The 14947-nt window shown below is 39.0% G+C and overlaps 1 protein-coding gene across 1 annotated transcript in view; it reads left to right on the forward strand.

Moving 5' to 3' along the window:
- The window catches only part of astn1 (astrotactin 1), a 2712832-nt gene that overhangs the window by 965266 nt on the left and 1732619 nt on the right, over positions 1–14947 (forward strand). The gene's annotated exons all lie outside the window — the stretch shown is intronic.

Consider the following 14947-nt stretch of genomic DNA (forward strand, 5'->3'; position numbering starts at 1 on the left):
CAGTAATTCATTGTACTGTATCTGACAGACATTTAATACATTTGCCCTTCGCACTCTAACCCCTTGGCTGATCAGTCTAAACTGTCAGAATGCTTGGTAGGGTTTACCTTCACATGATTTTCACATATCATGAGGTCACAGAAGGAGGGGATTCAGACCATCAAATGTATACTAGTACTCAGAGGATTTCAAATCTGTATCCTTCTATAAACTTCTCATTCTTAGAGTCCACTCCTGTTCCTATGGAGCTCAAGGTAAATTTTAGGAATGCCTCATTATTCAATGAAGCACACTGAAGCCTACAGTAAATAAGGAGGATTTAAGACATTGTTATTACTCTGTGCAGTCATGAATTGTCAGTCAGATAAAGGATTGAGGCAAATTGTACGTTGCTAGAATTTTTCTCTTGTTGGCTGGTCCCTGACCTCTGCTCCCAATTTGTGGTAGCCTAGGCTAGGGCTTTCCCAGTCAGGAGAGACATCACGAAGGCCACATTTCCAGAGTGGCTGGAGCTCAAACACTGAGTGAGGAAGCAATGGCAGGAACCCAGGTCACCACTGAATCTCTCCGGGCCAGAAGATAGACTCTCACTGCAGAGCAACCCACAGTTGACTCTGGCTTCCTCCTTGTGATAGTTGGTTCATGCTGACCTGGAGGCCGTGCATCTCCTGGCTCTGTCTAGAAATCTTCTTGCTGTAGCTGGCAACAGCTGACGAGAGGTTCTGATACCCTGCCTGGTCCACATTAGGCTCCATTGTACTATGATGAAAGATCTGAGCAAGGATGGTTAGGACCCAAGTGCTGAAGTACAGGCAGTCCCCAAGTTACCAACGTCCGATTTACGAACAACTCGTACATACGAACGGAGGGAGGAGAATGCCATATGCCATTTTAAGTTGTTGTCATTGACACTGTGTTGAGTGTGTAACTTTGTATTTGGCTTAAATTTTCACCCTGATTCACCCTGATTTCCCCCCTCCCTTTTCCAGTCAGCACAGCCCCCACTTGTCCCATTTAACCTGTCGTAGTGCGCTGGACTTTAGGACCCAGGGAATTCAGTGTGGTGTACTTTAGGACCTGGTGGAGCTCAGGATCCGTCGCCCACGGTGTTTCTGTTCCGTTGACGGAAAATGATCACAATTGAAAATAAAGTGGAAATAGTAAAACAAACAGAAAGAGGTAAAATGCCACCAACTATCACAAGGAGGATAGAGTCGTTGGGTGACACTGTGGGTTGCTCTGCAGTGAGAGTCTATCTTCTGGCCCGGAGAGATTCGGTGGTGACCTGGGTTCCTGCCGCTGCTTCCTCACTCAGCGTTTGACCTCCAGCCATTCTGGAAATGTGACCTTCATGATGTCTCTCCTGACTGGTGAAAAGTGTTAGGCTGCAGTCGGGATAAAGTGAGAGTAATGGAGCATGTGAAAGGCCCTGCCTTATTAAAGCTACAATTATTACTAAGCAACACAGTGGTTTAATTATTGGAATACATAGTTTCTTAAGTGTTTTATATGCATAGAAAGTTAAAATATATACTATATACTAAGACAAACGTTTGACTAACTGACGCTAAATATTACCGGATGTACCTGTTCCGATTTACATACAAATCAGACTTAAAGACGGTCTCAGGAACAGAACTCGTTTGTAGCCCAGTGACTGCCTGTATTATATGAGACTGAAATGAGGACATGATTCTAAACTAGACGCTAGACAAGAATCAAAAGCAGAGTTGATGATTGAACACCAAACCACAATTTAAGTGCTCTTTAATTTTAAAAATCTTGGCACCAAAACATGGCCGCCAATCAGCAGGGCAGGCCTAAATCTTTAAAGTAGTTGAACCAGCTATCTATATTTCAGGTGGTCAGAGCATCTAAACCCTGGAAAATGGTGCGGTCAGATGTGTACTGTAACACCTTCTGTGGATTGAAACTGGCACCAGTGGATGCTGATCAGTAATGAGGGTAGACTCTCTCCTATATAAGTACTGGTTCAAACATTTTACACACCAAACCAGACTCAAGGCCTCTCTGTCAATCTTTGTGCATTTTTCTCAGCAGTGGTTTAGAACATGATGCAAAGCTATAGGGTGTTCCCTGTCACCACTCATAACATGCTACATGATTGCGCCATAAGGCGAGGTATAGCAGACAAGTTTCACTTGACGATGTGGATCATAATGTATGAGTACAGTGTCTGATATCACCATTTCCTTTTGTCTTTTCGAAAGCCACCTCACACTGCTTTGTCTGTTGCCATTTCTTTCCAACCTCTAGATTTCCGCATCTTTGAAATGCCATTCAAGCCCATTTTGTGAAATGACTGAAACAGCCAAGCCAGTGTCCAATTCCATTGCAATTATTGGCATTTCCGACTGGTGTAAGCCATGTTGCTTGACTCTTCTTAGTTTTCACGTCATTATTAGCAGAGTTTTTCTCAACAATGTACAGATTAGTCATTTTTTTATCTTTGTCTCTTCCCTGTGCAGTCTATTTAGTTTTGTCTGCCCATCATGCTCTTTGTATGTGTCCGATTTTGTTGCATTTTCTGTGAGTTTCACCTTTAAACCTGTATTGGTCTGGTGTATGTGAGCCCCTGCCACACCAGTAATACAATTTGTTCGGCCAGGCAGGTTTCTGTTTAGACCAGAGATTCCCAAATGTCCTTATACCATAGATTCCTGCCATTAACCGAGGGGTCTTTGTTCACTAGTTTGTGAACCACTGGTTTACACATTGCAATTTTGTTCAAGCTCACTTTCATTCCTGACTGCGACTCAGTTGCATCTCTCGCTGATATTTCCATTGACATAGTCATTCAACTGCTCCTTTAAATGAGAGTTGTGCCTAGGAACTGTTTTTGAATGTTTTCTTGGAAGATTCCACAAATCTGTTAGTGCATCATTAAGCCCATTACCGAACTGAGAATGCTCAGACACACTCTTCAATTCAGCCACATTACTGAAATGAACTTCATTTCTTTTGATTCCACTTATGAAACACAAAGCATTCTGCAATCAACAATGGTTTTGGTTTTAAAAGGTCTAACATTACTTCCACGATATCAGCAAAGCTCATTTCAACTTGTTTGATTAAAGCAGTTAAACATCTAAGAAAACTGTATGGTCTTCCATCTATTATACTAAGCAAAACTGGCACTCCTTTCTCATTGGCTACTTCATTTCCTTCAAAATAATGCTCAATTACCTCAGTATACATCAACCAGTTATCAGCTGTGCAATGGCTTTCTAACCTTTCTAACAGAGCCAGCCATTTCTGGTACTCACTCTTTATGAACTCATGAATTTTATCCATTTCCTGCCTTTCTTTAAAACTTGATCATCTTTCTTACCTTCTGAACACGTGCTGCACTTTTTTTTAACTCAGCCATCTCTCTGCCTCTCTCTTTCCGAATGAAAAATAACATGCCACATATTTTAAAACCTCAAACATCTTGCTGCATTTCAGCAGGTAGATAGTCATTTTAGATACCTTTTAAAATGACATCAACATAACTTTATTGAACTACAAAACAAAACTGATTGAAAGAATAACATGAGAATTGAGAGATGCGTGTCTACTTCGTTTTCACTTTGGTGAGATGCACAAATGTGACATGGTGGTGTCATGACATATGACATTCATGTACTTTCACATACAATTAAACAATATACAATCCAGTACTTACAATTTTACACAAATAAGACTAAAATATTAAATATACAGTAATGTTATTTGCTTTCCTCAGTTGCATCATCTCAGAATCAAAATCAGGTTTATTGTCACCTGCGTGCATCTGTTGTGAAATTTGTTAACTGATCTGCAGCAGTTCAATAAAATACATAATATAAAAGAAAAAATAACAATAAATAAATAAGTAAATCAATTACAGTATATGTATACTGAATAGATTAAAAACTGTGCAAAATTAGAAATAATATATACTAAAAAAGTGAGGTGGTATTCATGGGTTCAATGTCCAATTAGGAATCAGGTGGCAGAACAAGCCATTGCTGAATCACTGAGAGTGTACCTTTAGGCTTCTGTACCTCCTACCTGATGATAACAGTGAGAAAAGGGCATGCCCTGGGTGCTGGGTGTCCTTAATAATGGACACTGCCTTTCTAAGATACTGCTTCTTGAAGATCCCCTGGGTACATTGTAGGCTAATACCCAAGATGGAGCTGACTAAATTTACAACCTTCTGCTGCATTCTTCAGTCTTGTGCAGTAGCAACCCACCCGCATACCAGACAGCAATGCAGCCTGTCAGAATGCAGTCCATGGTACATCTATAGAAGTTTTAGATTGTTTTTGTTGACATACCAAATCTCTTCAAACTCCTAATGAAATATAGTCACTGTCTTGCCTTCTTTATAACTGCATCAATATGTTGGGACCAGGTTAGGTCCTCAGAGATCTTGACACCCAGGAACTTGAAACTGCTCACTCTCTCCACTCCTGATCCCTCTGTGAGGATTGGTATGTGTCCCTTCATCTTACCCTTCCTGAAGTCCACAATCAGCTCTTTCATCTTACTGATGTTGACAAGGTAAGATTGATGTCAAGGTTGTTGCTGCGACACTACTCCACTAGTTGGTATATTTCACTCCTCTACGCCCTCTTGTCACCACCTGAGATTCTACAATGGTTGTATCGTCAGAAAATTTACAGATGGCACTTGTGCTATGCCTAGGCACACAATCATGGGTATTCAGAAAGTAGAGCAGTGGGCTAAGCAAACAGCCCTGAGTGCACCAGTGTTCATAGTCAGTGAGGAGGAGATATTATCACCAATCTGCACAGATTGTGGTCTTCTGGTTAGGAAGTCAAGGATCCAATTGCAAAGGGAGGTCAGAGGCCCAGGCCTCTGCCACATCTGTTGCGAGAATGAGGTTTTACTAACCAGGACATCAGAGATGTCCCTCTTCTTCAAGAAATGAGGTTTCCCTTCACCCACTATTGATCAGAATCAGAATCAGCATCAGGTTTATTATCACCAACATGTGTTGTGAAATTTGTTAACTTAGCAGCAGCAGTTCAATGCAGTACATAATATAGAAAAATAAAATAATAATAATAAATAATCAATTACAGTATATGAATATTGAATATATTAAAATCGTGCAAAAACAGAAATAATATATATTAAAAAGTGAGGTAGTGTCCAAGGGTTCAATGCCCATTTAGGATTCGGATGGCAGAGGGGAAGAAGTTGTTCCTGAATCGCTTTGGAGGCTTCTGTACCTCCTACTTGATGGTAACGGTAAGAAAAGGGCATGCCCTAGGTGCTGGAGGTCCTTAATAATTGACACTGCCTTTCTGAGACATCGCTCCTTGAAGATGTGCTGGGTACTTTGTAGACTAGTACCCCAGATGGAGCCAACTCAATTTACGACCCTCTGCAGCTTCTTTCAGTCCACTGCTCTGGCACCACCCTCTGCCCCCCATACCAGAGAGTGATGCAGCCTGTCATACAGCCTAACTGGTCCATGGTGACTGAGATTCCCATCTTCCTTTGAGGGAAGTAGAAGAAATAAGAGAAGATTTGAGTAGAAGATCGTATCATCAGGACAGGTACAATAAAATCTTGGAGAATCAGAGAAAATCTTTACAATCAGAAGACTGGAGGAGGAAAGCTCACTTAAAAATATAGGGGTTCATTAAAGTCAGTTTTTCTATGCAAGATAAATTATTTCTTATGCTAATTTCAGGTTAAAGTTTGCTTGTTTAATCATGTCCACAACTTTTTGCTTTTTAACCACAAAATGTGTCTCTGAATCAACCTTATTAGTTCATTTCAGCAGTTAAAATATTTGAGCTAGATTTTCTGTTAATTTCAGCTTCTTCTTCCCCATTGGGAGTAAGTTTAGCATCAGTAGGCATTTATTTGTTTAATGAATTAAATCTTCTTTTCCATGCTTCAGTGCTGCATTGTACTCCTGCATAATTCCCAGAATTGAATGCATAGACCTAACTCTGTTATATCTAATGAATTAAAAGTTTCAGAGAAGTGTAATAACTAAACAAGAGCTATAGGCCATTTTGCCCCTCAACACTGTTCCAGCATTCAGTCAGATGATGGCTTCATGGCCATCTCCAGATAGAGGCAGACCCTTGGTTATGTAAAATTTACATCCCTGAAAGTATCTAGATGTTCCACAAACACAAGAAAATCTGCAGATGCTGGAAATCCAAAGCCACACACACAAAATGCTGGAGGAACTCAGCAGACCAGACATCATCTATGGAAAAGAGTAAATCATCGACATTTTGGGCCAAAACTCTTCTTCGGGAATCATTCAATAGCCAAATGTTGATATTCTTTTCTATAGCTCAGAATATCCATTTTCTCCAGCTGCCTGTAATGCAACACCCTGCACATGCTCCCTACTTCGTTTTGTTGAATATTCACCTGACACTACTCATAATTGAACTAATAAAAATATACTGTATACATCTGTTAATGAACGGCACAAACATATTATTTTTCATTATTATCTTGAAACACTTTTATTAATGGACACTGTTTAGGACAACTTGCACAAAGCCAGTTCCTTCATCTGGGGAGCTCCTGTACTTATCAGTTCCCCATACCCATTCATATTACTTATTATTATAAATCCATCAATCTCACTTTAAATTGACTATCAACCAGGTGCTAATTACTATACTGTAAATAAAACAGTTCCAAATTTCTCCAGTCATTTGGGTATAGAAATGTTTTCTAGCTTCATACCCAAAGTGTCTGAATCTCATTTCTATGTCATGATCTTTTACCCTGAGATCCTACTGTGTGGATTTTTTTCCTAATAGCTACCTTATCTGTTTTATTTATATCTTAAAGAAAGATAATCAGATCACCTATGAACTATCCAATTTACATATCTCTCTAATATCTGATCTGAATTTAGTTATTAAAAATCCAGGTGTTAATTCATTAATTGGACATTTTCTCCAATTCCAAGTTTCTTTCCAGAGAGGTTGTTTATAGATCTCTATCTCTGTGTTACACACACACACACACACACACACACACACACACACACACACGCACACACACACACACACACACACACACACACGCACACCCACCCACCCACCCACCCAATTTCATCTGGCTTTTCACTCATTAGCAAGTACCCGATTCCATCCTTTGTAGATCCAAAATAAATGAACTCATATTTTATCACATTAAAATTAATTTGTCACAATTTTCCTTTCTCACTTAATTTTCCTATCTCTTTGTTAATGAAAACTCTTTGCCTATTTTTGTGTTATCAACAAATCTGTTTGCATAAATTTTTACACCATACTCAGTGGTGAAAATATACTGACGCAAGCACAAATTTTTACTGTGTGCCAAAAGTGTCATTCTACAAATTGGAGCATCAATCCATTATCTCTGTTGTTTCTTTCTGCTCAGCCAATCATCTATATAGTTTAATAATATTTTTTATCCTATGGCTCTATCTTTTATCAACAGTCTTCTCTGAGTAAATTAACAAATGCGTTGAATATTACAATTGACATTCTTCGTTCATGATTTCACTCATTTCTTCGAAAGCATTCTATCAGCTCCATTAGGTTTGCCCTACCATCTACAAATCCATACTGGCTTTCTCTGTGCAACTGCAAATCTTCGAGGCATTTGGTCATTCTATCATTAATTTCCCAACAGTGAAAAGCTAATTATTCTATCATTCTCAGGCTTCACACTCCCATCCCATCTGGGGGACGCACTGGGTGCTATTGGTAAATGAGTTTTTGCTACATTGGCCTTTATAAATCAAAGTATTGAGTATAAGAGTTGGAATGCTATGGTGAGGTTGTATAAGGCATTGATGTGGCCGAATTTGGAGTATTGTGTGCAGTTTTGGTCACCAAATTACAGGAAAGATATTAATAAGGTTGAAAGAGTGCAGAGAAGGTTTAGAAGGATGTTGCTGGAACTTGAGAAACTGAGTTACAGAGAAAGGTTGAATAGATTAGGACTTTATTCCCTGGAACATAGAAGAATGAGAGGAGATTTGATAGTGGTATATAAAATTATGATGGGTATAGATAGAATGAATGCAAGCGGGTTTTTTCCACTGAGGCTAGGGGAGAAAAAAACCAGAGGACATGGGTTAAGGGTGAAGGGGGAAAATTTTAAAGGGAGTATTATGGGGGGGGGGGGGGGCTTCTTCACACAGAGAGTGGTGGGAGTGGAATGAGCTGCCAGATTAAGTGGTAAATGTGGGCTCACTTTTAACATTTAATAAAAACTTGGACAGGTACATGGATGAGAGGTGTATGGAGGGATATTGTCCAAGTGCAGGTCAGTGGGACTAGACAGAAAAATGGTTCGGCATAGCCAAGAAGGGCAAAAAATCCTGTTTCTGTGCTGTTATGATCTGTGGTTCTATGGTAGATAGTTGCTTTATAGTTCCAATGACCCTGGTTCATTACTGAGCTCCAGTGCTGTCTGTTTAGAGTTGGCCTGCACTTCCTGTGTCCATGGCAACTCCTGTTAGGTACTCCAGCTTCTTGATTCTCAAAGACATGTTAGCTGGTAGGTTATTTGGGCACTATAAATCGTCCCTAATATATGGGTCGAATGTGGAGGGAGAATAAAATGGGACTAATCTGAGGATTGTAGTGTGGGTGGAAAGGCATGGGATAGTAGCAGAAGTTGTGGAGGGGGCAATTACTGAAGGCCTGCTTCTATGTCTTATGACTCTGTTAATCTATCTTAAAAATTGGACTGATAGTTGTAATATTTACAAACTGATGATAAGGGTTCAGTATGACTATATATAGGGAAATTTCATTTTTGCAATTTGCAACTTGCTCATTTAATATGGAAAACGAATGTTTTATCATTCAGTTATCCCATTATATGTTATAGCATTGTCATTTTGCTTGAATTAATTTTAACTAGTTCCTGTCCCTAATTCAATACCAGGTTATCTGTGATTTTATCCTGAAACCAGCACAACAGTTAATGCAAAGTAATCATTCAGTTCCACTGTCCTGTTCTTATTTTCATTCCCCTCATCATTAAGGTGACTATAATATCCCTGACCACCATTTTTTTTTTCTTTTCTTAATGCACTGACATAAATATTTGGCATTGCTTTTAATTTCTCTTGCAACTTGCTTTTTATATTCCACATCTGTACCTTCTGTCAGTTCTTCATCCTTTCTCTCTCTCCCAGTATTCAGGAGCAACTTTACCTTTTCAGTTGATTCTCTTGCATATTAATAAATTAATTGAGATAGATTTTGTGCAGGGGACAATTATGTTTATTCTAGTGCAACTACTCTCCCCTTTCAAGTTCAGATCCATATGCAATTATACATTTTTAGCCTGCTATCTGTGCTCACAGGGCTACTCAAGAAGTATGTGCAGCAAGCTATTCTAACATCCCAGAGACTATACTCATGGCAACTTCTACCTCATTTCCAAATACAGATACAGAAATCGAAGTTTACCCAATTGCATAACATGGACCTCTGTCAGCACTACCTTTCAAAACCTGAGTCTCTGAAAAAAGTTTGCTTTGATGTATGTGTGCCTCCTTATATCTCTTGGACAGTTTCCAATTATAATCCATTCTTAACCTGGGACAGCCTGGTACGTCTTCCCTGCTCAAGCATCTGATTCCCTCCATACTGCATCACAAGACTACATAGACCTCTTTGACATATTCCTATCACTTCTTCCCAACATGATGTATATTTAAAACATTCTATCTTTTATCACTTCAAGTTGCTTTTGAAATTGCTGTCTTACCTTAAGATGATTTTTCAGTTTTTGACTAGTTATTCAAAGTAAATATTTTAACAGACTCAATTACATTTTCTATGACTGCTTATAATTACTGCATTTTGCATCAGTGTGCACAGAGCTAAATCCTCTACATCTCATTCTTAGCTGAAATCAATTTGTTCCTCTCTATTGCAAGACATCTATGCTAGTAATACCGTCTCCCTGAAGTATAGTGGCATTACGATAAAATCCAGTGAAGTAAACCAAAATTTCCAGCCTTGACATTTATTAATTATACACTCAGTAGCACTTTATTAGGTATATCAAAACACCTGCTCGTTAATGCAAATATCTAATCAGCCAATCATGTAGCACAAAAGCATTGAGTTGTTGTTCAGACCAAACATCGGAATAAGGAAGTGACTTTGACTATGGTATAATCTTTGGTGCCAGATGGTGTGGTTTGAGTATCTCAAAAACTGTTGATCTCCTGGGATTTTCATGCACAACAATAAAACATCCAGTGAGAGGCAATTCTGTAGGTGAGAACAGCTTGTTAATGAGAAAGATTAGAGGAGAATGGCCAGGCTTGTTCAAACTGACAGTAATTCAGATTACACCAGTGGTGTGCAGAAGAGCATCGCTAAAGGCACAACAGATTGAACCTAGAAGTGGATGGGCTACAGTAGAAGAACACCACAAACATGCTCTCAGTGGCTACACATTAGGTACAGAGGTATCTTATGAAGAGGCCACAAAATATACATTTTACATTAACCTTCATACTTCAGTTGTATTTATTTGTGTCAGTTTGCAACTTAGAATCATCAAAGTTTATGGCACAGAAGAAAAGAATCTGACTCATCACTCACCACGTTCACTATGCCCCGTACTCAACATTATAGTAATTTCTTTGTAGTTCTCACACTGAATTTGCAATCAATCAAAACATAGATTTAGATGGATAAATCACTTCAGGCAATATGATGCCACCCATCCTGAACACAAACTGTTTACAATTTCAGCTGTTTATTTCAGTTTCTTGCTGTTTCTTCAGTGGTACCAGAATATGGAATATGATGATATACTGGTGATGCCTCTGGAGTAATAATTCATTTTTCCAAGTAATTGTCAAGCATCATGATCTCAGATTCCTGGGAAAATGACATTTGTTTAATTGACTAAGTAAATCCATGACAAAAAGGCAGCATTGTTAATAATGATTGTAGAACAACTCATTATTGCAAAAATACACAACTGATAAAAGAAGCAGTGGCTGCCATTTTTTTTTTGGTTTGACTTTGCTCGTTATTAAGGAGCTTAAGTGATGGGATTGACTTTTATCTACATTTCAGCAAACTACTTAGATATACAAGGCAGCTCTTGGGGCAACCAGCAATGGACAATGTATGCTGGTCTTCCCCATGGAATGCATAACAGAAAGATTTTAAAAAACATAATCTTTTGCCTCTTGACAGCATATTCTCAGCTACTGTATGGAGAAATATACCTTCCCTAACTTCCTAACCTCTACCAAGTTATGTTAACATATCTTAAGGTCTGCTTAACATTTACTTTGTATATTGCTCAGCATATTTATTTATTTATTGAGGTACAGCACTGAACAGGCCCTTCCAGCCCTCCAAGCCATGCCACCCAGCAAGCCACCTATTTAACCCTAGCCTAATCAGGGGACAATTTACAATGACCAATTAACTTACTAACTGGTATGTCTTTGGACTGTGGGAGGAAACTGGAGCATCCGCTGGAAACCCACATGGTCATGAGGTTTACATACCAATTCTTACAAGGAGTGGTGGGATTTGAACCTGGGTTACTGGTCCTGTAAAGCTTTGTGCTACCCACTATGTTACCATGCTGTCCTCGTATAACCTTGAAATATTCCCATCTTTCCATATGACAGATATATTGAATAGTTTTTCTTGTTTTCCATATTGCAACTATGTTAGCTGTCAGAGCAATCCCACTCACCCACTTATATTCCCTGCAAATGGATTCTTTTCACATTCACATGAACTATTTTTCCACCACCATTCCTTATTCTACAGCTTACCAGTACAGCAATCAACCAAACAATCAGCTGATCTTTGGATCAGAGCACGAGGAGAAGATCAGAAAGTCACACCATGCAAACTCTACACGGACAGCATCGGAGGTTAGGATTGAACTTGGGTCATGAGAGCTGTGAGGTGTTAGCTCTGCCAGCAGTGCCACTCTGCTGCCATAAGTACCCTTTGAGTAGTCTAAGTTTATCACTGTATTTTTTAATTGCCCTGCTCACTTGGCATTGGAGCTAGTTTTGCTACATTTCTTTGAATGTCCAGACCCCATGTCTTCCTGATAAATTCTGATCTCCCATTGAGGACATGCATCTCTTAATGCTTAGAGAGAGTTCTTTATCAAAAGATTGGTAACGTGTGTAACACTGGGAATGGGGTGAGATGAAACATATAAATGTGTTTAGGAGGAGGGCATGAAAGCTTAAAGGTGAGAGAAGTTTAGTCATCCGACTTAAATCATTGCAACACTGAGGCCAGCATTCAGTTTCTGCTATGCGTATCGGTGACAGGGAATTGCCCCTGCTTGAACTTTGAGATAATACCGATATTTTTCACAATGACTGTCAACTAACCTGAATAGTTGTTGTCTCTGAATGTAATTTCACACACTGTTCATAGCTAATCATAGGTAGAAAATCAGGTGCGACCATTATAATTAGTGTCAGCATTTCTGGGCTTCGGAAAAAGGAAATTAGCCTCATTTCCTTCCAACTATTACCAGTTATAGTTTGTTAAGCTGTCATCAAAAAAAAATCCTCTTTGAAATGAGGACATGCTGTTGTAAAATGATACGTCTTATAGACGTGAGGATTATCTAACTTAAACAATCAGAAAACCTTTCCTCAGTTTGAAGACTGCAGTTCTTATGAGTTAGATCATTTTTAGATACAAATGAATGGCTATTTTGAGTGATTTTGATCACAGCACTTCGATATGGACTGGCTCTGTGACCATCAGTCAACAAATGACACAGTGCTAAATTAAACTGAACTAATCTGAATGTTGCTAGACTGTTTCAAGCACTCTGCAGTTTGATGTTTAATATTCTGTGTGTTTTTCACTCATATTTTGCTGCCTGTACAATTTGTTCTTTATTTTATTGTATCTTTGATGTTTTCCTTGAACGGGTTCCATTGGTTTCTTTGTTTTGTGGCTGCCTCAGGGAAGACGAATTTCAGGGATGTACACTGCATACATTCTTTGATAATAAATGTACTTTGAATCCCTTTAGCCATCTGCAATCAAGCAATGGGTAAACAAGCTCTGAAGCAGATACAGAATTGGTGGTATATTGATGTAACTGGTTTCACTGGTGAGATAATATTCATGAATTAATCATTCAACATCCTTGTAGCTTTGCTCATCAACAAATCCAGTTCCATATGGATTCTTTACAGTCTTGGTCTCCACCTTGACACGTGCTGTATCATAAAATATGGAAAGTGACTGTATGATTCTGCTCCCCACCACCCTTTCTGAAGGAGACTGTGCAAGCAGAGTCATACAGCTATACAGCACTAGAGGTAGCAGCCCTGGCCAATTTCCTTTATCCAAAGCCCAGAAATGCTGACACTAATTATAATGGTCGCACCTGATTTTCTACCTATGATTAGCTATGAACAGTGTGTGAAATTACATTCAGACACAACAAGTATTCAGGTTAGTTGACAGTCAACTACCAAGTAAATAATTAACAGCATTGTACAACCCAAACAACAATTTGGCTGCAAGAGATGTAAGATAATTAGAAATTTATCTTTGATATTTGGATGACTAGGAAGTACAGTCTGTAGTGTAGTTATGTAACAAATCACACCTTGGCATCACTGTTCTATGATCCAGCAGAGTTTGTTAAAGTATTAAATGTCTTAATGAAGAAAAATCATTCTGGAAAATCTCCCTGAAATGACGAACTTATTCTGCTTGGGAAAATAGCTCTTAATGGAGCTTCTGTTTTAATTGAGTATTGGTCATCAATACAAACTTGCTGAAAGTTTTACATAAGAACAGTTCCAATCCATGCTGTCTAACTCACTGCTCATGTTTGGTTAGCTTTAAGAATCCACAAGAAATGTCATTAGGTGTTATCCGTTTATTGTCAGCTTTATTTTATTATATAAAATTTTGCCACAGAGTGGTGGTGGTGGTTCAGGTTTTTCAGGTGAGTCACCCAAGAGATTATTCAGACCCCATTATATTCATAGCATCAGGTGTAAAGCACCACGCAATACACAGCTGAGTGATACCACCACCACTGGATAAGCATGAAACTCTGCTGTCCTATTACATCTGGTTGAGAATAATGATGGACAATTTGACACCTCCTGTGAGGAGGAGGCTCCAAGATCATCCCATATTAAGGATGATAAGGTACATTATGTAAGTTGTAGAGACATTTGTAACGAAGTTAAACCAAAATGCTAAGTTGGCTTCCCCCTGAATTCCCCATCACCACAGAAGCCAGACTTCAGTCATTCCAACATGATATCAAGAAGTAGACGAGAGCATGAGCAAAGTAAACGCTATACGACAACGCAATTTCTCAGCTGCTCTCCAAAAATAGCCATACTACCAGCAAAGTTTTTCCAGTTACAATATGGTATCCAGGTGACAATTTGGACAACTGCCCAAATTGAACACTCTTCTTGCAAAACAGGATACATCCAACATCCATTCTGGCTAACTACTGCACAAACTGTCACCCTTCAGTGACAGAAGGTCCAGTTTCTGTCAATAGTTCTATCACTTTGTCAATTATCTGTTCACCAAAGCTCACGTTGGTTTCACTGGTATGATTCAACTTCAAGCTCGTGGCAGACTTGGTCCAACTCTTCTGAATGTGGAATATGGAAACTTATTGGTTTGTCTTCCCACATTTGAATGAGTGTAACTCCAACAAATCCTGGTTAAAGTGAAGCCAATGGTCATTAATTGGAAGACACTCCAATGGATGGAGTCATACCTCACTGAAAGGTAGAAGTTTGCAATTGTTGGATGTCAGTCATCCCAGCTCCAGAGCTTCACTGTAGGGTCTTCACAGAGCAGTGTCCGGGAACCAGCCATCTTCAACCATTTCATCAACTGCACCTTTTTCTAGTATAAGGTCAGAAATG

This window comes from Hypanus sabinus, chromosome 11 (assembly GCF_030144855.1).
Source record: "Hypanus sabinus isolate sHypSab1 chromosome 11, sHypSab1.hap1, whole genome shotgun sequence".
In the NCBI taxonomy this organism is placed as follows: domain Eukaryota; kingdom Metazoa; phylum Chordata; class Chondrichthyes; order Myliobatiformes; family Dasyatidae; genus Hypanus; species Hypanus sabinus.